Source organism: Monodelphis domestica, chromosome 2 (genome assembly GCF_027887165.1).
Source record: "Monodelphis domestica isolate mMonDom1 chromosome 2, mMonDom1.pri, whole genome shotgun sequence".
Lineage (NCBI taxonomy): Eukaryota > Metazoa > Chordata > Mammalia > Didelphimorphia > Didelphidae > Monodelphis > Monodelphis domestica.
Genome location: NC_077228.1, coordinates 333,564,045 through 333,588,530, shown reverse-complemented (window position 1 = coordinate 333,588,530; position 24,486 = coordinate 333,564,045). Strand labels below are relative to the sequence as shown.

Genomic DNA, 24,486 nt, shown 5'->3' with positions numbered 1-24,486 from the left:
TCACTTCTAGTGAGAGACTCCTGGTTGAAGGGGAGTTTTGTGGTACATTCTGGGATCCGTGAAATGAACTGTCCTTAAAAATCATGAAACAAGAAAGGATGGGATCTTGGCTCCCCCCACCCCCCTGCACATTTCAGTCAATGTTGTAGTTATCATGTGGACTGAGTACTCTACCCACTAAACTATGCTACCTCTCTCTTTGTCTAAATGACTGGCCCCCATGGCCAGTCCCAGTCTCAGGAGTTGGAATTATTGGCACTATCCATCATGAACTCTTTACAGCAGTTGTAGTTATTCTGCAAACATTTAAGCCCAAAGAATCTTCCTTGAGATAGCAGAACCAGTTAGATCACCTCATCCTGCCTCGAAACAAAAGACCTAAGGAATTCTGATTCTTCATAAATGAGTGAATGAATGAAAAAAGAATTTGAGTGCCAAGCACTATGCTAAGGCTAGTGATACACTTTTTTTTTTTTAATTTAAAAGACTCGGCTTTCAAGATAAGTGAGACTGTTGAGGAAAAGACTGGAGAGCAGGGAATGAGAAGAAGAGTTCTTATAGCATTGCCCCTAGTTCTATGATTGCTCTGGTTTGTACTCTTCTATCGTATGTGGCTATTTCTGACCTTAGATTCTACCTTTGGTTGGCCTGGCTCCTTCGCTACAACCATGCTTCCTTCATACTGTTTAATCTTGCCAGTGACTAATCCAAAATGCCTATCTCACTTAGCTGTTGGACCTCACTATTATTCCATGAGGCACAGGGAAAATGCTTCCTACTTCCTCCCATCTACGAGTATCTCCCCTTTCTTATAACCTTAATTGGAAGCCCATTTCCTTTGGGAACATTTTATTGATTACATATCACATATTCTCAGTTAAAGGGCAGCTAGGTGGCATGGAAGATAGTTCAGGGCCTGGACACAGGAGACTAATCTTCCTGAGTTCATTTCTGGCCTCAGCCACTTACTAGCTGTGGGATCGGGAACAAGTCACTTAACCCTATTTGCCTCAGTTTCCTCATTTGTAAAGAGACTTGGAGAAGGAAATGGCAAATCACTCCAGTTTCTTTGCCAAGAAAACCCCAAAAGAGGTCACAAGGAGTCAGATATGACTGAAAAATGACTCAATAACAATTTTCCATGAGAATAATCATATCTGTTGGCATTTATAATACTAAGGTTTGCAAAACACTTTATCTCATTTGATATTTTGTCTTATTCAATCTTCACAACAATCTTGTGAGATAGATAATACTCTACCTACCTTATTACCCTAATTTGCAGATGAGTAAATTGAGGCTCAAAGAAGTTGAGTGATTAACCCATATAGCGAGTATGTTCTAGCATGTATTTGTCCAATGTAGGGAATGTGCAGGATAAACATGTCCCCCAGGCTTCTTGGCCATCCTAAGGAGTTGGTGAGAGAGTCTCTTTATCTACTGTCATCAGCTCAAACCCTCCCTCACCAGCTGAATTCTTCCATTGTTAGGTGCCAGGGACTAGCACCCCAGTTTCACCTTTTTTTTTTTAAAAGGGATATTTACTTCAAAGACATAAAAACATGCAAGACTTTTCCTGTTTGCCATGTACCTCAGGGACAGCACCTTAGCTCAGTTCTTATATAGCATTGTGCCCACCAAGATCCTGCCCAGATGTTGGAGTCCTTGTTTTGATAGTGTTGGTAGTCTTAGTTCAGTTCTTATATAGGATCATGTCCACCAAAGATCCTTCCCAGATGCTGAAGAAGTCCTTGTCTTAAGAGATCATTGGTGAAGGTTTGGTGACCAACCTGGTTTCTGAAACCTGAGGAGGCTGGGACATACTCCTGACCTTTTGAAACTCACAAGAGTAGAGGATTCACTCTCTTCATTAGAATGGAAAGGAATAATCCCAGTGGCCAAGGCCTGAAGCCCATTTCTCAGAGGAAGAAAGCTCCAAGGCTTCTCCCTCTATAGCATGGTCTCTCACCAGATTCAGTGAACAAAAGAGTCCAATCAGGAACAGAGCCACTGAAAGTACTGAGGCCAGAGAGATGGAGTCAACTCAGTCTTTACATTGCTTTTTGCATCCCAGGAAAGGGCACCCCATTCCCCATGGTTCATTGACCAGAACCAGTTACCGAATACTTATCCATGATGTCTCTAAGACACATCCCTTACAGTCATGCAAAAGGAGGCTCCCCAGCTTCTTCATGTGAAGAGAGGCATCTGAGGGAGTCTGTACAGGTACTAGATCCCTGTTACACCAGGATCACATAGCTAGTGCCTGAGGAAGGGTTCAAAGTTAGATTTTCCCAGCTCAAACTGGTATTAGAACTCAACTTTGTTACACTGCCCACTATAACATTTGCATCCTTAGGTATGTCTAGAGTATGTGTATGTGTGTGTATATTTTGATTACATGGCTTCTGACCTATTTCTTCCATTCCATTGTGACTTACCTGATGGTCAGGGACCCCATCACATCTTTAACATGAATCTCAGGCCACTTAATAAATTGTTAATACATAGACTATGTGCACTCCATTGATATTTCTTCCTGGGCCCCACCATTTCTGTTTATTGGAAACAAAATTAACCCAAAATAAAACAAAACTGCTTAACCCATATCTGTTTTCAAATTCATACCAAAGACAGTTGTTTAACCTCTGTGGACCTCAGTTTCTTCATTTATAAAATGATGGAGTCAGTCCAGATGACCCTAAAGTCTTTTCCACTTCTAAATCTATGACCCTACAATGTGGACTGTCATGGAGGGAGAGGGAGTGTTCAACCTGCTCTCTCTTCCCTGATGTGGTGGTTCCTGAAAGTGGCCTTGGGCAGATGTCTTTCTTTGGATTTGCTTTTTGTGCTCTGTGTCCTCTTGTATCTCCACGCACACATACACCCTTCTTCCCAATGTAGTGCTCAAGCCAGATTTAGCTGTTTTTGTCTCACTTAAGGTTTTTTCTTTAGAACACTGAGATCAGAGGGGTGAGTTCCTGAAGATTTAAGCTCTAAAAAAAGGATTAGAACCAGGCACTGAAACACCAACATTTGCTTGCAGTGGCCTTGAGCTCATTTAAAAAAAAAAGAAGAAAAGGTTCTTTCAGTGAAGAAATGGAAGGGTGTTTTCCTTCCTTCTTCTTTAAATAAAAAGAAATAGATTCAGAACCAAATGATAGCCTCTGCAAAATTAGACAGATAAACCTTCGTGAATACCAAACACTTCTCTTTTCTACTGATCTAAGAGCCTATGATGATTTTGCCCTAGTCATGCATGAAAATCTTTCCTCTTTATATATATATATATATATATGTATACACACACACACACACACACACACACACACACACACACACACACACTCCAAACAAAACATTGTTGTTAACAGTCAAAACTGGACTTAATCTTGTCTTCTTGACTGAGGATAAATAGAGTAGAAAGAGAATCCAGTGACAGACGGGCAAAAAAATGCAGAAACAAAAGGCTTATAGATGATATTTCTAAATATTCTGTTTCCACTGAAACCTGTATTGTATGAATCAGAGCTAGGTCAGTTTTCAGTCCTCAGTATTTCCTCTGCTCCTACTCTGAATCCCTGGGCATTCAGGGACACCAACATCATTATAGGACTCAGAAGACAAACTCCAGGGCTTCTTAATCCCAGGAGTGCTAACGGTCTATATTTCATTGAGGTCAACCCAAATAAATTTTTAAAAAACAGTGTGAAGGGGCAGCTAGATGGCTTAGTGGGTAGAGTCAGACTTGGATATAAGAGGTCCTGGATTCAAATTTGGTCTCAGATACTTCCTAACTGAGTGACCCTGGGCAAGTCACTTAACCCCAACTGACAAGTCCTTACTTCTCTTCTGCCTTGGAACTGATTACTTAGTATTGATTCTAAGTCAAAAGGTAAGGATTAAAAAGAAAAGTGGAAAGTCAGGTCTTCCTAGAGATGTTTTTTTTGAAACATTTATATAAATCCTCCATTTGCTAGAAGCTATAATCATATATTTGGTTGAATGAGATTGGAATTCAAGTAAAAGAAAATGCAGTGTGGAATTCTCCAGGAGAATATGTTGCTTCTCTATAGCATTCACTGATGGGGATAAAATAGATAGATAGATAGGTAGATAGATAGATAGATAGATAGATACATACATACATACATACATACATACATACATAGGTAGATAGACAAATAGCCCTTAGTGTTTGTACTCTTACCTTGAAACCATACTTTATATTGGTTCTAAGACAGAAGATAAGAGTTTAAATAAATAAATAAGTACTCCTATACTTTTTCTGCCTGCCTTTCCTATAGGAGATTCTTTCTGAAGCTTTTAATATTATATCCCTCTCCTTGATCTAGCTCCAATTGGTCTTACTTTCTTTTTAGAGTCCACAATCAAGGACCAATTTAAGCAGATGAGCGTATGAACTCTATGATTAATATATACTAATTTAGAGATCCATAGCCAGTGGTATTCACACCTTGACCACAGGATTCACATTTCATCTAAGTAAAGGAGAGAATCTTTCTGGATGTTCTAATAGAACTTCTGAAAGCTTTTAGGTAGGAGAGAGGCCATATATAGGTTCCCTCTTACCCTGAACCAGCATCAAGAGTTCATGGTATAAAGGATAATTTCAGCGTTGTGACCTAAACTATATTAATTATTGGTCACCATGGATATCCCAAATAATAAAAAAAAAAAGTTACCCAAGTCAGTCTGGAAATTTATGGTGATTTAATTAATATAGTGGAAGGAAATTTTAAAAAGAAGGGAGAAGGAAAGGGTGTAGGATTTCTCCCGCCTGGCTTGTGCCGGGCAGGAAGATTAGAGGCTCTGGATGGTGAGTTTAGATTTTGGAGAGTAAAAGAGGAAGGAATCAGCCTGAACTCCAAGAGGGCTCAGCCAAGATGCTTGAACCTGAATTAGCTCAAGGGCAAACTCACCACCAAACCCAGACAAATAACTGCCACCACGCCAAGATGTCTGAATGCTTAGCACGCTGCCAGCCAGAGATGCCTCTCTGGGAAAAGATCCCGAAGAGAGCAAATGACGTGCCCTATACAGACGGTTTTACGTCACTTTTCTGCATCTCATCTGTACCAATGTTAGCTTAGCTTGACCTAGGACAGCCCAGGAGTCTGTCTGCTATTTCTGCACATGCCTGTTGAAGGCCACTTTCTCAGATACTTCATCCTTGAGTATGGTGCAGACATTCCTGACCTTGTTAAACTAAGTAGGGTGGAGAAATGTAGAGTTCCAAAGACTTGATTCTGTTAGACCAAGTATCTCCATTGTTACTAATCAGGAAATAGCTAAATCAGATCTTCTAAAGTATGGTCTGAGTAGGGTGGAGTAGTTTTAAAATTCACAATTCTATAACTGCTATACCAACTCATCTTTCTTTCTCTTGGGTAAAAAGATGATGACCTTGTGAGATCTAGAGGGTCAGAACAACCAGGTCTTGGAGCTAGAGTCCATATTGGGATCTTTATTTAGGCACAAAGTACTGAGCAACTTTCTTGACTCTTCCCAGTGGTAGCTGAGACTGTGGGCCTATCCAACAGCTTTGCTTCATTTGGAAGTGAATTTGAGGGGACCAATGCCATATAGAAACTGCTTTAAGTTTGAACCCAGTCTCCCACAGGATCAAGGCGAGAGAGTCTGCTTCCAGGTTTTAGGGAGAAGTGCTTGTTCATATGTTCTTGCTATATATTTTTTTACATTAAATATCTCTCTATAAAAACTTTTTCAAAAAAGAAATAGAAGGGAAAAAACCTTACCCTACTCCTCTAGCTACATGCTTACACAAACCTGCTGCATTGAATATGCCCATGCAAACTCTCCTGCCTCTAAAATGGGATTATTTTTGTTTCTTTGGGTTCATTATTTTCTGATGCAAAGGTAAATTTATCTCCTTTTCCTTCTTACATAAAACACTAAGTGTATCAGTGAATAATTCATTTCAATCAGAAATGTGTGTTCTAATGAGTCATAGAAAAAAATGTTTTTTTTTACCCAGCCCCAGCACATATTGTGAGAAAAGTAAAAGCCATCCCAGCAGGTGATAGTGTATGTGATGACAACTATGACTGGACAATCTGTTGAGTATTCTGATGTATGATAAATCACGTGTGCATTCCTTCTTCTGCCAAAAGAGGGGTGTTATGACTTCAAGTACTCAAAAGGTACAATATTTAAACAACACTCAGCTGTGCTCTGAGCACACTACTAAAGTAACTCTCCTCCTTGGATCTACAAAGTCTGGCAAAATACAACACTTTGCATTGTTGGCACTTTCTAGAGAAAATCAGAAAAGCCAATCAGTGTTCTGTGACAGTGCTCACTGAGGAATGTTTTAATGATCGTCTCATCCTAAGACTTCTACAATTCTTCCATTTTGAAGGACTTTCTTGAAAAGATTTCCCAAGGCCTCCTTTTAACGTATTGTAATTTGTATTTTGGATCCCTACTTATGGTTTATCTGTACTTAGTACTCACGCCAATTAGAACATGGTGCTGAGCCAAGGGTCATAGATTTAGTCCCTACATGGGCCAGTGAGTTTCACACAGAGAAAAGCTCTACTCCATGAGGAGTCAATGCAGCAAGCTGTTCCCCTCTCCCCTCCCCCAAACCCAGCCAGTTGTTGAAAATGCCTGTTTCCTTGATGAGTAAGAAAATTATATGGTTTAGTATGAGAGAGAAGCAAGAAGGTGGGGACTGGACTGGGGACTGGAATTGCAGTTGGGATGATCTGGGTTCAAATCTTTCCTCAGACACATATATAGTATGAGCCTGGGTCAACCATTTAACCCTTCTGAACCTTGTTTCCTCATTTTTGAAATGAGGGAGGTAGACTCAGTGACCTCTCAGGTCCCTTTAAGCTCTAAATATATTGCATGATCACTGCTTTTAGGAAAAAAGCAACCTAAACCATCCTTTTGGCATTATCTTTGTGTGCGAATCCCTTATGTTGCCCCTATACAGGTTCTGGGCTCACTGTCCCAACCAAAACTCCACTGGCATGTTGGGACCCTAGAGGAAGGCTACTGATCTCTCTTCAGGCCTCTAGGGATAGCTCTGAAGGGCTATGAGGTCCTTCTAATGACATTAATCTGAGTTTCCCATTCCAATGTGTTCTCTCCAGTAACAAGCTAATCACTAGTAATTAGCATCCTGATATCATTTGCCAGTGTTAGTTTGTGTCTCTCCAGTATCATTAAACCAATTGATATCTCCTCAATACTATTGACAAGTAATTAATACCAACTAGTTTTTACAAAGGAATATTTAATGAGAAGATATAGCAAGATTATAAGTATATCCCCCAGATCTTGGGATGATATTCTCCTCTCTACCAACTTAGAATGATCTGGAAAGAATGGTCTAAATTTTAGTGGTTATTAATATTCTTCTCATCATGTTCACTTCTAAATGTAGTATAAATGATGGTTACTCTCTTGCTTACAAGACATAGTGTTGCCTCAGCTGCCATGTTGGTTTGCTGCTAGGCTGGGTCCCATGTGTCATTCCTAAGGGCTGCCATTGCCTCTTCACACAGCTTGGCTATGGCAACTCCAGCCATCTCTGCCATGGACTCCTGTTGCTGGACCTCTGATGGCTCTTTGGACCTTTTGAAGTTTACAAGGTCATTTTTATCCCCAATACTCCTTCAACTAGGATAAGCAAAGAATAAACTCATCAGAAACAAGCAGGACCATGCATCCAAGGGCTGCATGGCTATTCTGAAAGGGAAACAACATAGCCAAACCAATGACGTCTCCTTACCCCCCAATCAACATAGCAGCTACTTCTCACTCACCACAAGGGAAGAAAGGGAGGTCAGGTACCTCTCTTGGAGCCTTTTTATGTACCCTCAGTGCTGGGTATCCTCAGCAGCCAACTAAAAAATGTTTTTTCATCACACAGGAAGCAAACAGGAAATAGCCACTAAACATCTGCTAGTGCTTTGAAGTGGAGAGAAGGCCTTTTTATTATATATCATGTAAAAATGGAGATTTTTGAACCTTTGGGCTTCATCCTCCAGAAGTCCCTTAGTATTTCCCAAAATTCCCTTTAATCTCTTCTGTGCCTCCATGTTTGTGCTATCACATTATTGTTTTATAAGTTCTATAGCTCCTCCCTCTTCCTCTTCTCTAGTGAATGGACTGGGTTGTTGAGGTAGCTTTTACTCTAGTTGTTATCAATAAAACATCTTAAATATAATACTTAGTTATTTAATATTAATTTTAAAGCCCACAATCATCATACATTTCCAGAATCAGGCTCTTCCAGCCTCTTAATCTTCTTAGCACCAAGCAGAGAAGACTGCATATGGCTAATTCTCTGTTAAATTTTTATTACCTGCCATTTATATAGTTCTTTACTAATAACAGATGTATATCATCTAATCATCCTAACAGACTGTGGCAGAGGTGATATTATTGTACTTTTACAGATGTGGAAACTGAGAGAGACTGCTACTTGACCTGACTCATGAATCTAAACGGTGATGAAGACAAAGTCAGAAACTCCAGGCTTCTGACTCAAGTCCAGCTAGAACTAATTGTCTGAGAAGGGACCCTCTATTATAATAAGGAAATCTGACTTTTAAAATTGAAGGAAGGAGAAATTATAGAACCACCGAATGTGAAATTTGGAAGGGACTTCAGAGAGCATCTATGTTTTGTCATCTGAGGAAACTGAGGTTCATAAATGTTATGTGATATGTCCAAGATCACTCACGTATTATGTGGCAGAGCCTCAACTGAAAGCCAAGTCTTTTGCCTTAGAATCCTGTGTTCTTTCTATCTCAACACATCACCCAGATGGAGAAAAGAAGGTATGACAGCCTTGCTGGGCATCCCAGCCTAACCTAAGTTACAGAGGTGGTTATCAGTGTGGTGTGTTCAGGGCAAAGTAGAGAGATCAGCCAAAGGTTTTTCAATGAAAAGGACAGCAGAGGAGAGAGTATTTAGCTGGGATCCTGCTTCTCAAGGCCACCCTGAGAAAGGAGCAGCCATTATCAGCTTTTCTTATTCCTGATATCCCCTAGGGGTGGTGAGAGAACAGAGAATGTATGAGAGGCTTCTTTCTCCCATGCAACCCCTTCTCCCTGCTTAGTTTCTGAATACAGAAGCAAAATTAGGGAGAATGGAATCTAGGGAGGAGTAGGGGAGAAAGTGATCTAGGAAGAAGGGATATGCTCAAAATGTGATTCATATTATGGAAGAACTAAAATCCTCAGGATAATAATAAAAATAATAGCTAGCATTTATTTTTATAGTATTTTAAGGTTTGCCAAGCACTTTACATCATTTATCTCATTTAAAGCACTTTATTATTGAGTTATTGAGAATGTCCTCTCCCTCAACAAAATACTGAAATTATTATATATGTATACATACATATTTTGTATGTAATATGCATATATATATATTTAATGTACTTACCTGTATATATGTAGTTCCCACCCCAATAATCTTCTTGAGGCCAGGAATCATGTAAACAAATGGAAATTGTCTTTGTATCCTCAAGGCCAAGCACAGTGTCAGCCATAGAGTGGGCATATAAGAAATACTTCTTGAACTGAAGGAAAAGTGCTTCAGAAATATTATGTTATTTTATCTTCATTAACAGCTGCGAAGTATATATTTGCATCATCTATTGTTCTAAGATCTATAGAGCATTTTTCCTCCTAGCAACCAGTATTGGTCATATAATAAAAAATAATATCATGCTTATTTTATAGATAAGGAAACTGAAATCCAGAGAGATTAAATGATTTTCCTAGGATCACAGAACTGGTAAAGACTGGAAATGGAACTTGAACCCAGTTCTTCTAATTCTAAGTCCAGATGGCATTAAGAAGCAGTTTTGTTGTTGCTTTTATGGATATGGATAGATGAAATTTTATGTAATGTAAATCTTCTGCTTGGATTAAAAAATCGATTACATAAATTCACAATGAAAATGGCAAGATGCCTACTAGTTGATTGAAGAAGTTTGGGGGGATTTTAGTGGCCTTTAAACACAAAATGAGTCAAGAATTATATGGTAGCTAAAAAAGATAATGAGACCTTAAGCTCCAATAAGAGGCAGGGTGACTAGGGCTAAAAAAATGAAAATCCTTCTGAATACATTCTGCCCTATGCAGACTACATCTAGAGTATTATAGTAAGCTCTCTCTCTCTCTCTCTCTCTCTCTCTCTCTCTCTCTCTCTCTCTCTCTCTGGCAAAGACATTAAATATGAAGTACCCAGGGAGGGTTCTCCATTAAAATATAAATATAATTTCCATGAAGGCTAGGGTGGTTTTGTTTCTGTCTTTGTATTACCAGCACCTAGCAGACTGCCTGACAAATAGTAGACTCTTAACATGTGTTTAATTGAAAGTCATGACAAATTTTATTCAGTCTCGTTTTTCCCTTACTTCTTTTTACTTTTATATGAAGCAATACTTCTCAGAATCATCTGCCATTGTCCTACACAGTGTCTTACAAGTCAGTTTATACTCTAAACCCAGTGTTGCCTTTGTCTTCTAAAGCTCTGACTAGGAAAGGAAAAGTCTTTTCAAATATCAGGATGGATGTGTATACATAGTCAGGAATACTCAAGGGGTTTAGGGAAGATTCTATTAGCTTGAGCAAGTCATTTACTCTCTCTACCCTTCAATGCTCTCTTCTTTGAAATAATAAAGTTGGTGTACATGATCTCTAAATTCACTTTGATTTCTAATTCTATGATCCTGTTTTCCTCATCCAATCTGAGTAAATTTGTCCTGAGAGAGAGGAGGAAATAGATAATGACCATAGTAAAATTGTTTAATATATTAATTGTAAAGCACTGTAGAGAATTTCTAATCCACTATCTAAGCCTGTCATTTTACATTATTTTCTTTAGATTGTAAGCTACTTAAGGATAGAGCCTGTCCTTTGCTTCTTTTTGTACCCCCCAGATCTTAGCACATAGTAGGCACTTAATAAATGTTGATTGATGGATTATGATACACAGAGAAATTGAGTGATTTTTTTTTCAAGATCACATAGGTGGTCTATGGTAAAGCCAGGATCTGAACCCACATACCAGCCCACAGTCTCACAAATAGTAAACACAGGAGCCAAGACTCATATTCAGTATCTGATCCCTTTCAGCTCTAAATGTATTATCCCATGATTACTGGGGGAAAGGAGGGGGTGTGAACCAACCCAAATGTCCTACTGTCATCATCTTTGTGTGCAAAATGTTTAGGTAGCTAACATAAAGGCTCAGTCTCTCAGCCAGAGCTCCACTAGCAGAATGAGTATCCAGAGCAAGGCTTCTGATTTTTCTTTCTGGTTCTAGGGAAACCCTAATCCTTCTAAAGCCTATGCCTGTTCCATTGTACCATATCTGTATCTCTCAGCCAAACTAGATAAACTAAAAATGGAGAAGGCATCATTTTCTCTCTTCTGGAAGGTATAAAAAGGATGGATGCTAAAAAAGGACTCCTCCTGGAGTCCTTAGCTACCATTTACCACTTGGATATCAGGGTAACTTTCCACCATTTTGGTTTTTTACAGAATCGGTACTGGGCACTATGGGATCTGCCTTCCCTTCACTAATAGCCACTAAAACACAGTGAATAAATACTTTCTTTTCCTCTGGGAGTTTATTTAGGAAATCTTTAGCATAGGAAATATCACAATGATTTAGGTTTCCACAATAGGAAGGCACTATAATAAAAACCAACATCAAACCTAATCCATTTAGGTAATTGACACGCTTGTGACGGCTTCCCTGAAACAATCCAATACCAGGGTGAACATTAAGGCCCTTAAATTATCACCCAAATGTACAGGTTTTTATTCTTTATTAAATGATAGCCTTGTACAGCTGCCCATTTGGAGGATCTAGTATGTTATTTGCTATTAAGAGCAAATGGATGGATCTTTTATATAAAAAGAAGCATTAGTGGATAGAGGGAGAGAAGGTCGTTTGCCTTTCCCTTAGGAAAAAGCTATAACATTTTCTCTAAGTGCTTTTGTACACTTAATGTTCAAAATTTAGGGGGATGGAAAAAATAGAATATATTCCTGGCTTCCTTAATTTACTTTATCAAATAATTTGATTGGTGCTTAAGAATTCATAAGCAATTCTCAATTCTTCCACAGAACTACAATGCTTGAAATCATGCCACAGCAAATTAAAATGCATTTTTTTTTCTGGCAGAGAATAGTAATTCCCACCTCAGACATGGTTGCTTTTCTGATGAATACACCAGGGGAAAAGCCATGGAGGAGAGGATTAAGCAATAATTAATATCTTGAAATTTGTGCCCCATTTCAATCAATTTAGTAGGTGAAGAAAATTAGTTCACCATGCCGCCGCTGCAAAATGTTCATTGGCCAAGTCTGAAGGGACTCACTGAATCCATGGTGTTCTTTGGAGCATCAGTCATCTGTTTCTGGAGCTCTAGAAATCTATACAAATTGACAAACAAGAAATTAAAGCAGTGGTGTGAAACAGGCTGCCCGGCCTTCTTTCATTTGATTTATAAATCGCTGCCAAATGGATGGGGTGGGATAGGAGACTGTCATTTCGTTGGTTAATAAAAGTTCCAACTATATATAATGTAAACTGCAGCCCATTAGACAAGACATATTGCTTCTCTACAGGGCTGGGAGAATAAGGAAACAGAGCAAAGGTGGATTATTTACTCCCACCCAATCATTCATCAGAGTCCTTTAATTTTAGTTTTGATGCTCTCTCTTATATTAGTCACTTTCTTCCTAGTCCAATTATCATCATCTTTATCTGAGCCCTCATTAACTCACACATGGATCATTCCACCTCTCTGCTTCCAACATAGCCCACACAGCTTCCAGTGTGTAGTTAACATCTTTCCAGCCCCCCCCCAAGTTGACAATCTTGTAAAAAATATTGTTATTTTAAATTGCAAAGTTTAAATTCCTTTTGAGAAGAATTTTAGGTAAAGAAAGATGATACCTCTCCGAATCCAGAAACTGAACTGTTAGAGAAGACACCATGAAGAAGCCTCCAGACCACAAGCTGCACAAGAATGAACTTTGGGTGTAGTTGATTGAACATTTATTTGTATGTATACTTTCATGCCAAAGGGGACTGCCCCCTAACTGGCTTTTTGTCAATGCATCCAGCAATTATTGGTTTTGTTTTGTTTTTTCCTCTTTATCCTTTTTCCCCTTATCCTCAAATTATTGTAGTCTTTAAATTGATTATGTTTTTATGATCCTTTGGGGAAAACCTTTTTTCCCAAATGATCACACAAGGAAATGTAAAAATGGAGACTTGAACTCTGGACCTCAATCCCCAGGAGTGCTTGCTAGCTCCCAGAATGCCCTCTAATCTCACTGAGATTTCCACCTGGGCAAGGTCAAGAATTTCTATTTAACCTGGCTGTAAAGGCTACTGGATCTCTTCCCTACTTCCGCTTCGGAGCAGATGAGGCTCTCCACCTAGCAGGCAAGATGTGAGTGGTCGTGAATAGGCTCTTTGGGCCTAGCACATGCCTTTCTTACTTGTATTTTCCTAAATTCCTTATCTTAAATAAACCTCTAAAAATATAATACTTCTAGAGAGAAACTAATTTCTACCTGCCTCAGTTTCCCCCCTAATTTTAACTGTTACAATCTTGGAGTCATCTTTTGACTATTCTCACTATTCAACTGTAAAGTCTTGTCTTTTCTAATCACATCTGTTGCATCTGGACAACCCTTCTGTCTTTCATGGAACCACCATTCTGACTCAAGCCCTCATCACTTTAAGCCAACACTATAACAAACTCTTCCTTATTGACTGCCAGTCTCTCCTCTCAGAATCAGTCTTCAACAAACCTGCCCAGCCAATATTCTCATGATATCTCAAATTTTACCACGTCAACAATTTCAAAGATTTCTTTGAAGTTCTACCTTTGTTTTGCTTTTTAATGCCAAAGTCTAGAGTAGAAAGACCAGACAGACAGAGACAGAGACATGGGCACACACATACTTCCTATTATTCCTATTCCAAGAATAGCTGGATCTTTGTTAGGGGTATTTTTGTTTTTTTTGTTTTTTTCCAAGGTCCTCAGAGAAGAAATTAAGGAGATCAGTCAGGAGGTGTTTAGGGAGATGAAGAAATGATTGGACCAGACACTCCATGGAGGAGTATTTAACCATTTTCTTTTCATGTTGCTATGTCTAATAAACTATTTGGTAATAGTGAAATGAGTAATTATACCCCATGATTTTATAGGAGTTATCAGTTGACAAAGAAAATTCCAGATATTGGTATGAAGTAAAGACTTAGATTTTCCTATAATTTTCCAATGATTCAGAGCCTTATTTGGTCACCTTGTAGCCAAAATTTGGAATTCAGACAATATGTATTTTTTTTTACCTGCCTAGTTGTATAGCTCAATGTTGTGATACAGAAATTTCTTGAGCACAGATTTGAGAAATTTTGATCAAAGTGGCTTGAGTATGGTGCCTCCTGGTGGATAAATTATACATTATATCCCTTTGCTAATAAACTAAGAAACATATCATTTTTCAATTTATTTCTTACATGAATTTATCTCTAGTGTAAACAATATGTATCCTGTTTCACAACATGATGACCAGGGAAATATGTATAATGTGATAAAATATGTAAAACCAATATAATATTACCTGCCTTCTTGGGGAGGGGGAAGGGGTAGAAAGGAGGAGAGAAAAGAAAAAAATGAGATGTAGATTTTTGGATATAGCTAATGTGAGAATTTGATTTTCTTAGATAACCATATTTATTATAATTTAATACCTATCTACAACAAATCATATGTATTATATATTATTGATATCTGCATATTATGTTATATAGAGAAAAGAAAGAAGATGGTACCTCACCATTCTATATATTTAAGGAAGGGATAGGAGCAACTTGCTAATGTGAGCATCTTACACTACTGTAATATTCCAAATGTCACATGAGATACACTCAAGATGACACACAACAATAAATGATTATATATAGGGTTTAAGAGTGAAGAAAGAATCAAAAACAAACCCAATCTTTTAATTTTTTTCTTTAATTAATTAATTTGGAATATTTTTATTCATGTTCTTTCCCTCCCTTCTCCCTCTATTCTCACACAGCCAATGCACAATTCAACTGGGTTTTACAAGTCTCGTTATCAAGACCTATTTCCATATTATTAATATTTGCAATAGTGTGATCATTTAGAGTCTATATCCCCAATCACATCCCCATCAAACCACGTGATCAGGGAAATGTCTTTCTTCTGTGTTTTTACTCCCACAATTTTTTCTCTGGGTGTGGATAGCGGTCTTTCTCATAAGTCCCTCAGAATTATCCTGGATGATTGAACAGCTGGCAATAGAAAAGTCTATTACATTTGATTGTACCACAGTGTATCAGTCTCTGTGTATAATGTTCTCCTGTTTCTGCTCCTTTCACTCTGCATCACTTCCTGGAGGTTGTTCCAGTCTCCATGGAATTCCTCCACTTTATTATTCCTTTGAGCACAATAGTATTCCATCACCAACATATACCACAATTTGTTCAGCCATTCCCCAATTGAAGAGCATCCCCTCATTTTCCAATTTAGGTAGCTAGAAAATATCTTTTTTATTTCTCAACCATATAATTTTGAAAGCTTAAACTAGTAAAAGATCAAGGAAATTCAGTATAACCTGGGATATTGAAAGAGGATATTTTCTGGAAAGGTCAAGTCAACTTTTACTCTAAATTTAAATAACCTAACTTCTTGCTTGGATTTATTGTATTTCCTTTCATTTCTTTGGGCTCTTAAAAGCAACAGGCTTGACAGACTAAAAGAGACTATGTGTCCTAGTAATTGCCTATAGGCAGTTCTGATTCATTCAATGGGCCATCCTCATAAAAATTCTAATTAAATACTGTCACACTGCTTACTCTAAGAGGTGTAAGTGGAATGGAACTTCTATTAGCTGCCCAATGGACCAGGCCACCTCACTAGTGAAAGATGCCTTAATGAATATGTTAATGCTCTGTAAAGACCATCATAGAACTATTAAACCGAAAATTATAATGGAGCTTAAGCTGTTAGTTGCTCTTAGACCAAAGTCATCCAGATTAGCTACAAGTATAGTTCACTCAGAAAGCTTGCCTTGTCAGACTGATCAAGATAGATTTTATTTTTTAGTCATTTAGGTAGAGTTTTAAATTTTGTTTTTCCTTTTTCTTTCTCAACTTGAGAAAATACCAATTTTCCTCTAACTTACATTGATGTCATGAAAACACAAGTGTGTCCAAAGAAATGAAGTCAAGAATCAACCAAAGACAATGGAAAATTGAAAGTGGATGTCAAAATAGGCCATACACATAATCTTTACAACAACCAACAACCTGGGAGGTAGTGTAAAAATTAAATTATATCTAATAATAAAATATTATATTTTATGAGGTTTATTAGAAATCAAGGATAAAAAGTAAAAACCACATGCCCATGGCTGATTAGCCCATTCATAATCCCCTCGCTTAGCTTATCACTACACTTGCTACATCATTTTAATGGCAGAGAAGAGAGCGTAGTAGGCGTCACTGCCAGTTAAATATCAATTGTGATCTCACCTACGTGGAGACTCAGGTGAGATTATAGGGAATTCTGGGAAATACCAAGGACTTCTGGGGATTGAAGCCTAGGGTTCAAAATCTCCATTTATACAGTAGTAATTATCATTAGTCCCATTTTACAAGTGAGGAATATGAACAGACAGTGGTCATAGCCAGTAAATATCAGAGGCTGAATTTGATCTCAGGTTTTCCTGACTTCAGGCCCAGCTTCCTATCCATTATGGTACCTATGAGCCAAAGAAAACAAAGTATAATTTATGATTAAGCCCAAAGAAAATAAAGATTAATGAGCCACCTTCTCCTCAGAGTCCTAAGTAGAACCTCAGTCCCTTAGAATCACTCATGAGGTAGGGCTCCCATGAGGTGTCACCTCTCCAAAGGGTTGAGTAAGTGCCTTCCTTCATATGTTCTTCTCAGTTCTCCATAGATGGCATCAGCATCTACTTCATTCACTTTGTGTTTCTTTCTAGAGTTATTTAACACATCTTGCCCCTCTCATTTCCAAATAGCACTCAGTCACCAAAACCAGGGTCAGATATAGTGATTCCAGAATCTCATATCCTTTCTTCAGGCATTTGAATTGAGATATTTCCTGCCAAATTCTCACTATCATCTGAGAACTTGACAAAACACCTTGATTTCCCCCTCATAAATCATTTAGATTCCCACCAGTCTTCCAGACATCAGTGAGGTAGGATTATTCAAATTATCCTACATTCCACTTGTTCATCATAGCATTCATTACCTTTTGGTGGGGATAGCCCTCAAAAAGATGGTTAGGATACTAGTGAACTCGGGGAAGTGTGAGTACACCTACCTCCATCTCCAACAATATGAGCTAGGGCTTTGGTAAGCAAGCAAGTTCTGGGGCAGACCTGGGACAACCTGGATTTATTTTACTACAAGTTGAAAGGATCAGGAGGCAGCAAGGTGGCCCAGTGGATAGAGTGCCAGGACCAGAGATGGAATTCAATTCTGGCCTCAGACACTTCTTAGCTCTGTCACCTTGCTTAGCTCTTACCTATCATCTACTTTGGAACCAATAGACAGTATTGATTCAAAGACAGAAAGTAAGAGTGAGAGAGGAAGATAAGGAGAGACAGAGAGGCAGAAACAGACAGACAGATTCAGAGAAACAGAGGCAGAGAGAGAGAGACAGACAGAGAGACAGAGAGAGACAGGGAGAGAGAGAGAGAGAAAAGGAGAGAGAGAAGGAGAGAAGAAGAGGACAAGGATGAGTCAGTCCAAGTCCTTTTCCCTACTTGGAAGCTCATCTTCCCTAACAAACATCAGCCAGCCAGCAAGCAAAGAGAGAGATCAAGAAAGTTGCTCTGAATGTTTACTGACTTTTTCAGTGTATTACAGTTACAGAATCCATAGAGAATCAAAAAGCACCTTTTCATTATGGATTAGAAGACCAGAATCCATTTCAGAGCATCTGGAAGATTTATCATATGGTCCCCATCCTGAGTCTTTCTGGAAGCAGGTTCTCTCTTCTTCCACATGGGGATCACATCTGCCATGAGCTGTGAGCTGGACATGCTTACTAACCCCGCCATGACACAAAAACCTGCAGCTGATCTATAGTAGCATGTGAGTTTTTTGTTTGTTACTCTACATCCATCATTCTACCAGTGTTTATCAAGTGCATTCCATGTTCTCAGCACTGGTGCTGAGCAGCTAAAGCAGAGTCAGTCCTCATGACCAGTTTGACAAAAACACAGTCAAAAATAAAACTATTTGCAGCAGAAAGTCAGGTAAGAGAGATCAGTGAGGATTATAGGTATTAGAGAAATCTCTCTGTAGAAGATGAGATTCAAGTTGATTTCAAGATTGAAAGGATTTGGATGAGCTGGGAGAAAAAGAGGAAGGATGTCTCAAGTTAGTAAAAAGCTATATAGGAAAGGCTTGGAGGCAAGAATTGCGATGGGTTTTGTACAAAGTGGTGAAAAGTCTAGTCTACAAATGGAGTGGAGAGTACATGCTACAGAGTAATGGAAAATAAGATTGAAGAAATATATGAAGAACCTGAAAGACAGAGTGCTTCAGAAGTAAGATTGCTGGTGATGCTAGAAAAACCATCAAGAGTAGGAAAAATTCTACAAGAAAAGAAAATTCTTCAAAAGGTAGAAAGTGTACTGTCTAAGGAGATTGATTTTGACTGTTGGTAAAATTCTAGAATTTGTTATCAAAGAGACGTTTTGTCAGTAATTGGGAAATAAAGAGGTTACCACTGAGAATCAAGAGTCTCATTAGGAACAGGTCATGTCCGGATAACATTTTCTCCTTTTTTTTTCAGGGTTATTTAAATTGGTTACTAGATTGGTCACTCAGGGGACTTTGTAGCTATACTGATGGTGATGATGACTAACATTTATATAACATTTTAAAATTTACAAGGTACTTTATAAATGTTAAGTTATTTTATTCTCACAATAACCCTCTGAGGTAGGTTATTATTATCCTCATTCTGCAGATGGAGAAACAGATGCAGAGAAGGTAAGTGTCTTGCCCAGGAGTCACACAGCTAGGAAATTTCTGAAGCAGGATTTTAATTCGAGTCATTATTCCTGTCTCCAAGACCTTCCTCTTTCCACTGTGCCACCTGGCTGCTAAAAATGTCATCTAGAAAAATGAGATTTTGGTTAGAAATCTAACAAAATCTTCTTATTCTCTTTATGAGCAAGATTGGGAGATATATCCTAGATGACATTACAGTGACATGTATTTAGTACTAACTAAAAGACTGGACCCAAAACATACTGATTTAAGATGGATAAATTTCAAACTGAAGGATCTATGAATCTTTCTTTGTTTTTGTTCTACCCATGACTCTTAGCTAATCTATCTATTCCATCTACTGAAATGGAGTCCTTAGATAAAGGGCTTGGAGTAAGGAAGATCTCTATTCAAATCTGACCTCTTATAAGCACTTATAAGCTGTGTGATCCTGGCCAAATCATTTAACCACACTCAATCTCAGGTAACCCCCAAGGACTTCTCTTTAGACAGGCTGCCTTATTGAGAGGAATTAGTTCCTGTATCAAGAATTCCTGACACTGACAAAATCACAGATCCTTTGAATTGAAAGAATGGGGGGATGTTTAGTCTGGATAAAACTCAGCAAATGTAATAGCTAACTGCAAGAATTTGAAGAGCTGTCATGTGGAAGAGGGACTAAATTTATTCTACTTGAACCCAGAGGAAAAAATTAGAACCAATGGGTGGAAGTTCCAAAGAGTTTAGTTCATTGTAAAACTTAAAAATGGTTAGAGCTGTCCAAAAATGAAATGGGTTTTCTTGGCATTCTGTGAATTCTATACCCTTGAAAGTCTTCAGGCAGAAGCAGGGTGACCACTTGGCATAGATGTTATAGATCATGTTAACCTGTTGCTGCTCAGGTACAAGTTGATAGGTTCATGTACATTGAATTAAAAAGTCATTTAAAGGCCATGTAGTCGCCTTTTTAAAGATAAGGGAACTGAGGCTCCAAGAGGTTAGATTCCACAGGGAGTGAATATCAGAGCTATGATTTGAACCCAGGTTTTCTTATGAAAAATTCCTGATGACTTGTTTCTTTCCAGCTCTGAGATTCTTTGATTTTATAATTTGAACTTTACAAAGCAAGTAATTAAAGAGCCATTGTAGGTTCTTGACCAGAGGAGTGACAATGAAAACTTTTATTTTAAAAAGATTAATCTGGCAATAATATTCAGGTTAGGTTGGGAATGATGAAGTGTGACAGTACGGAGGAAAAAGACTGGAATATTAGCTCTTTCCTCCTTTAACCTTTAGCTTTTAGGCTACCAAGGTATAGTAGCCATGCTTTTCTTTTTATATCCTTTCATGCCTGAGGGACCAGAGCAGTGGTCTTTGGAAACTCAAGAAATGTAGAAAACTTGAGTAGCCAGATAGCTAGCTACATATTACACACACACACACACACACACACACACACACACACACACACACACACACACTCCTATATCAATCTCCAACCAAAAGTCCAAATACACAATGCAGAGGAGGAACAGAGCATTTACAAAATATCACAGCAGCAATCTGAAGGGTTGGAACTGGACATAATCTTGCCCTTTGGACAGTACACATTGTGTTCTGCTCAACCAGATACTTACAAGATTAAAAAGAAAAGCTGCAGGATATTCAGTTACGTCTGAGCAAACACAATGGTGAGAATGTGTTGTAAGAGGAAATTTCATTAGACAATCTAAGTGTGTCACCTCTGCTCAGTGCTGGGCTTTGGCAATCTTTCTGCTCTATTTGCTGGCATGAAAACTCATTATTTTAGATCAAAGAACACTGAAGGAAGACAATCATGTGGATCCACTGTGTCACTCATTAAAATTAATTATTTTCCCAGTTCAGTTCTTCTTGTTTACTGTTTTGTCCAATGAGAGAACCAGGATTTACAGAGCCCAATTAGGGCCAAGGCCATTTAAAAAATCAGATAAAATGTTTCAGGGTGGGAAAGAGCCAGAGGAGACTTAGTGCTAGGAGGAGGATTGCCAAACTCCTACTTTAAAAAAAATGATTAAAGAAAAAGGCTGTCTCATCAAAAATTTTCCTCTTTGGAATTCATTTTCGGACAGTTCAGCCAACCTATATAGACATCCTTTCCATATCTCATTTCCAAAAGCTCCTGGTTAAAAAGAATGAACCAGTTTTCAGTGTTACTTTACACTGAGTAATTTTAATTAGTTCTCCAGTCAATAAAAATTTTTCAGATGTGGATTCCCCCCACTCCCACCCCTGAAAGTGTCTGTAGGTGTCTCTGTTGTTTCATTTTTGTTATCCTCTTAAAAAAAAAAAATATATATATATATATGTATATATGTGACTTTTTTGAACTTGGGAAATTTATCATAAGATTCATTTGCAAATGAATTTATTGATTGCTGCCAATAAGCTAAATATAACTGATTAACCTAAGAATGAAAACAAATGGAAAATCTGACAGTACAGCTTAATTTCACATACCTTATAATTTTTACTATTCATAAAAAGGCAGAAGATAGCTTTTTTGCCAAAGGCAAGCGTACTGTTCGTAAAAGGTGCACAGAATATTAAAACTATTAATATTCCTTGCTTCTGACTCTATCATATCAGTAATAGTGAAGGATTCAAGGTTCATTTTTGTTTTGTTTTTTGTTTCTCCTTAATGTACATCACTGCCCTATAGCTTGTATGAAATATGAGAAATATGCTGAAAAGCTTGTGTTTTCCCTCTTTTATGCATAGAGGTAAGGACGCCATTCATATGTATTTTTAAAACATTGATGGTGAGATTTCCTATCATAGCCAGTATGAGGGTCTTGGGAGACTTAGCTACCATTTGTGAAGTCACTGAGGTCTGGCAAGTCAGGAATTTGGGGAACTGAGTCCAAGTGATAATTCAGTTGAAGTGGTAGAGGAAGAGGCATTGATTTGGTCAGTAGATACCAAAAATATTTAAAGTTCTCATACAAGATATGATTATAACTAAATTTGTTTTCCTCATGACTTCAAGAAATCAGTCTTATTACTTCACAATCACCTCTACCTATGATATTTACTAATTGTATGTTTGTTGGACAACTTAACTTCCAAAGGTCTGTTTCTTAATTTATAAAATGAGGCTTTGGATATACATGATTCTAAGGTCCCTTTTAGCTATAATTTTATAGTCCTAGTCTGCGAGACTCATTATCAATAAGTCATATTCTGGCATAGTGAGTTAGGGGAGTATCTACCTGTAGCATGGGAAGACATCTCTAGCAGAAAGGGCAGATGAGAATAGTTTGTCCTAGTGGCCATGAAGGAAGCTGAAGCAAGTGCTGTGGAGTCCTTAGTGCTTGGTCAGACATTGACTAGACCAAGGACATCCTCTGTCATCTTGACTTTTGTTTTGCCACTTGATTTTGATGATTCTGGAAGAAAAAGTGAGCCTGATAACTTTGTGTAACTCTGCCTCACTTAAATTCAACTCCCAGGCAAGTTACATCATCTTGTGATATCATTGGTCTTCTTCAAAGATGAAGGATGAACAAGTCCTATTCTAGCAAATGCAACAGGTTTTTGGTAACTATCTGGAATAGGACCATGGTTCAGTGGAAAAAATACTGAATTTTAATTTAATTTAATTAATTTGTTTATTTATGTATTCATTTATTCCTTCCTTCATCTATTTATTTATTTTAATAACATTTACTTTCTGTCTTAGAATCAATACTTTGTATTGGTTCCAAGGCAGAAGAGTGGTAAGGGCTAGCCAATGGGGGTCAAGTGACTTGCCCAAGGTCACACAGCTGGGAAGTGTCTGAGGTCAGATTTTAACCTAGGACCTCCTTGTCTTTAGGCATGCCTTTCAATCCACTGAACTACCTAGCTGCCCCCGAATACTGGATTTTTAGTCAAATAATCTGGTTTAAATCCTTTATTGGATTCCAAATCTTTCCCATATCCTGGATGAGTTCTTTTCTCACCTGGTCCTTCCCATAACTAGCTTCCTGATCTCCCAATTTCCTTTACCATCCTATTCACCCCAGGGGTCATACTTCCTAACTGTAGCTCTTCACTAGATCTTAGGAACTCTCTCTTCTAGATGAGTCCACTTTATACTACATTTGATTGCCTCCCCTCCAAATATTGACTCCATGGTATAAGAAGTAGGTATATATAAGGAGAATGGACATTTGGGGACTGTTTCTCAAATTAAAAAGGATAATTTAAAAGCTAGTTTTTCCTCAGATGAGAAACTAGTAAAACTTGTTTCTTTGTCTATTTTCAAGTTTGAAAACATAATTTGATTCTTTTCAAACATGCTTATGCTTGCCTGTTGGCTGTTTTAAAATGAACTTCTATGACAAGTTTGTACTTTGTTCACTGAGGAGCTCAGCTAGTCACTTTGGATGGAAAGGCAAAGGAAGAAAAGCATATGGAGCCAATATTTGATATCCTGTGTCTCTAAGAATATCAGAAAACAATCCATTCAGCATATGTTCTGGAACAGGAATCAAACAAGGTAGGACCTATCATAGGCAATGTGTAACAGGATATCTCCAGATATCAACAAGAGATAGCAAATGACAGCACCATTGTATAATCATACTCATTAAATGGAGTGCAAGGGCATTTGGGAAGCGACATATTTCTTGTTCTGCCATAGAATACTAGGCACAACTTACGATGAATGTAAGCTACCACCAGGTGGATAGTGGTTCTGGGCTATGACCTTGTGGTCTGATTGGATAGGCTTTCCATGGCTGTAAATAACTGAGAGAGGAGACATAGAAGGTCAGCATGCCTCTCACCATTACTAAATTATTTTCTGAAATATTATTTTATATTAAAAGCACTTCTCTATTATAATATAATATACTTTATAGTAATAATCCTAATACCAATAGTATACTAAAGTAAGGAAATTATATTTCTCTATAAAATTAATACTCCATAATACTCCATATTAAAACGGAGGAACAAATATTAGCAGATCACTAAGTACTAATAGCAGCAGTTCGCAAAATATGGTCCAGAGATTTGCTGTCATACTTTAGAATAAAAGGAATTGTGGACATAGAGTTGTCAGGTCAGGAAGACCTAAGTTCAAGCCCTGCATCTAATATGGCTTTGTGACCTTGGGCAAGTCACTTTATTGTAACTAAGCTCTTTAAGTCTAATGATCTCCAGTGGTTCAGAGTCTCCTCATCAAAATTCCCTATATACTGGTCCAAAAAAATTAAAAAAGAAATTAAAGAAATATTCTTCAAAGTACTTTTGAACAGTGAGGTACCTTTCTCACTAACCATTATTTGTGAAATCACTGTGCAATCTCTCCTTTTGTCTGCCATTTTTTTCCTTCTAGACTTAAGTAGA

At 37.9% G+C, this 24,486-nt stretch overlaps 1 long non-coding RNA gene across 1 annotated transcript in view; it reads right to left on the bottom strand.

Annotated features, from left to right (window-relative positions):
- Window positions 1-10,341: 10,341 nt before the first annotated feature.
- Window positions 10,342-24,486, bottom strand: part of LOC103098019 (uncharacterized) — a 69,904-nt gene continuing 55,759 nt past the window's right edge. The window contains exon 3 of the long non-coding RNA XR_462692.3: window positions 10,342-12,458. This is a non-coding gene — a long non-coding RNA (uncharacterized LOC103098019). The remainder of the gene's footprint in view (window positions 12,459-24,486) is intronic.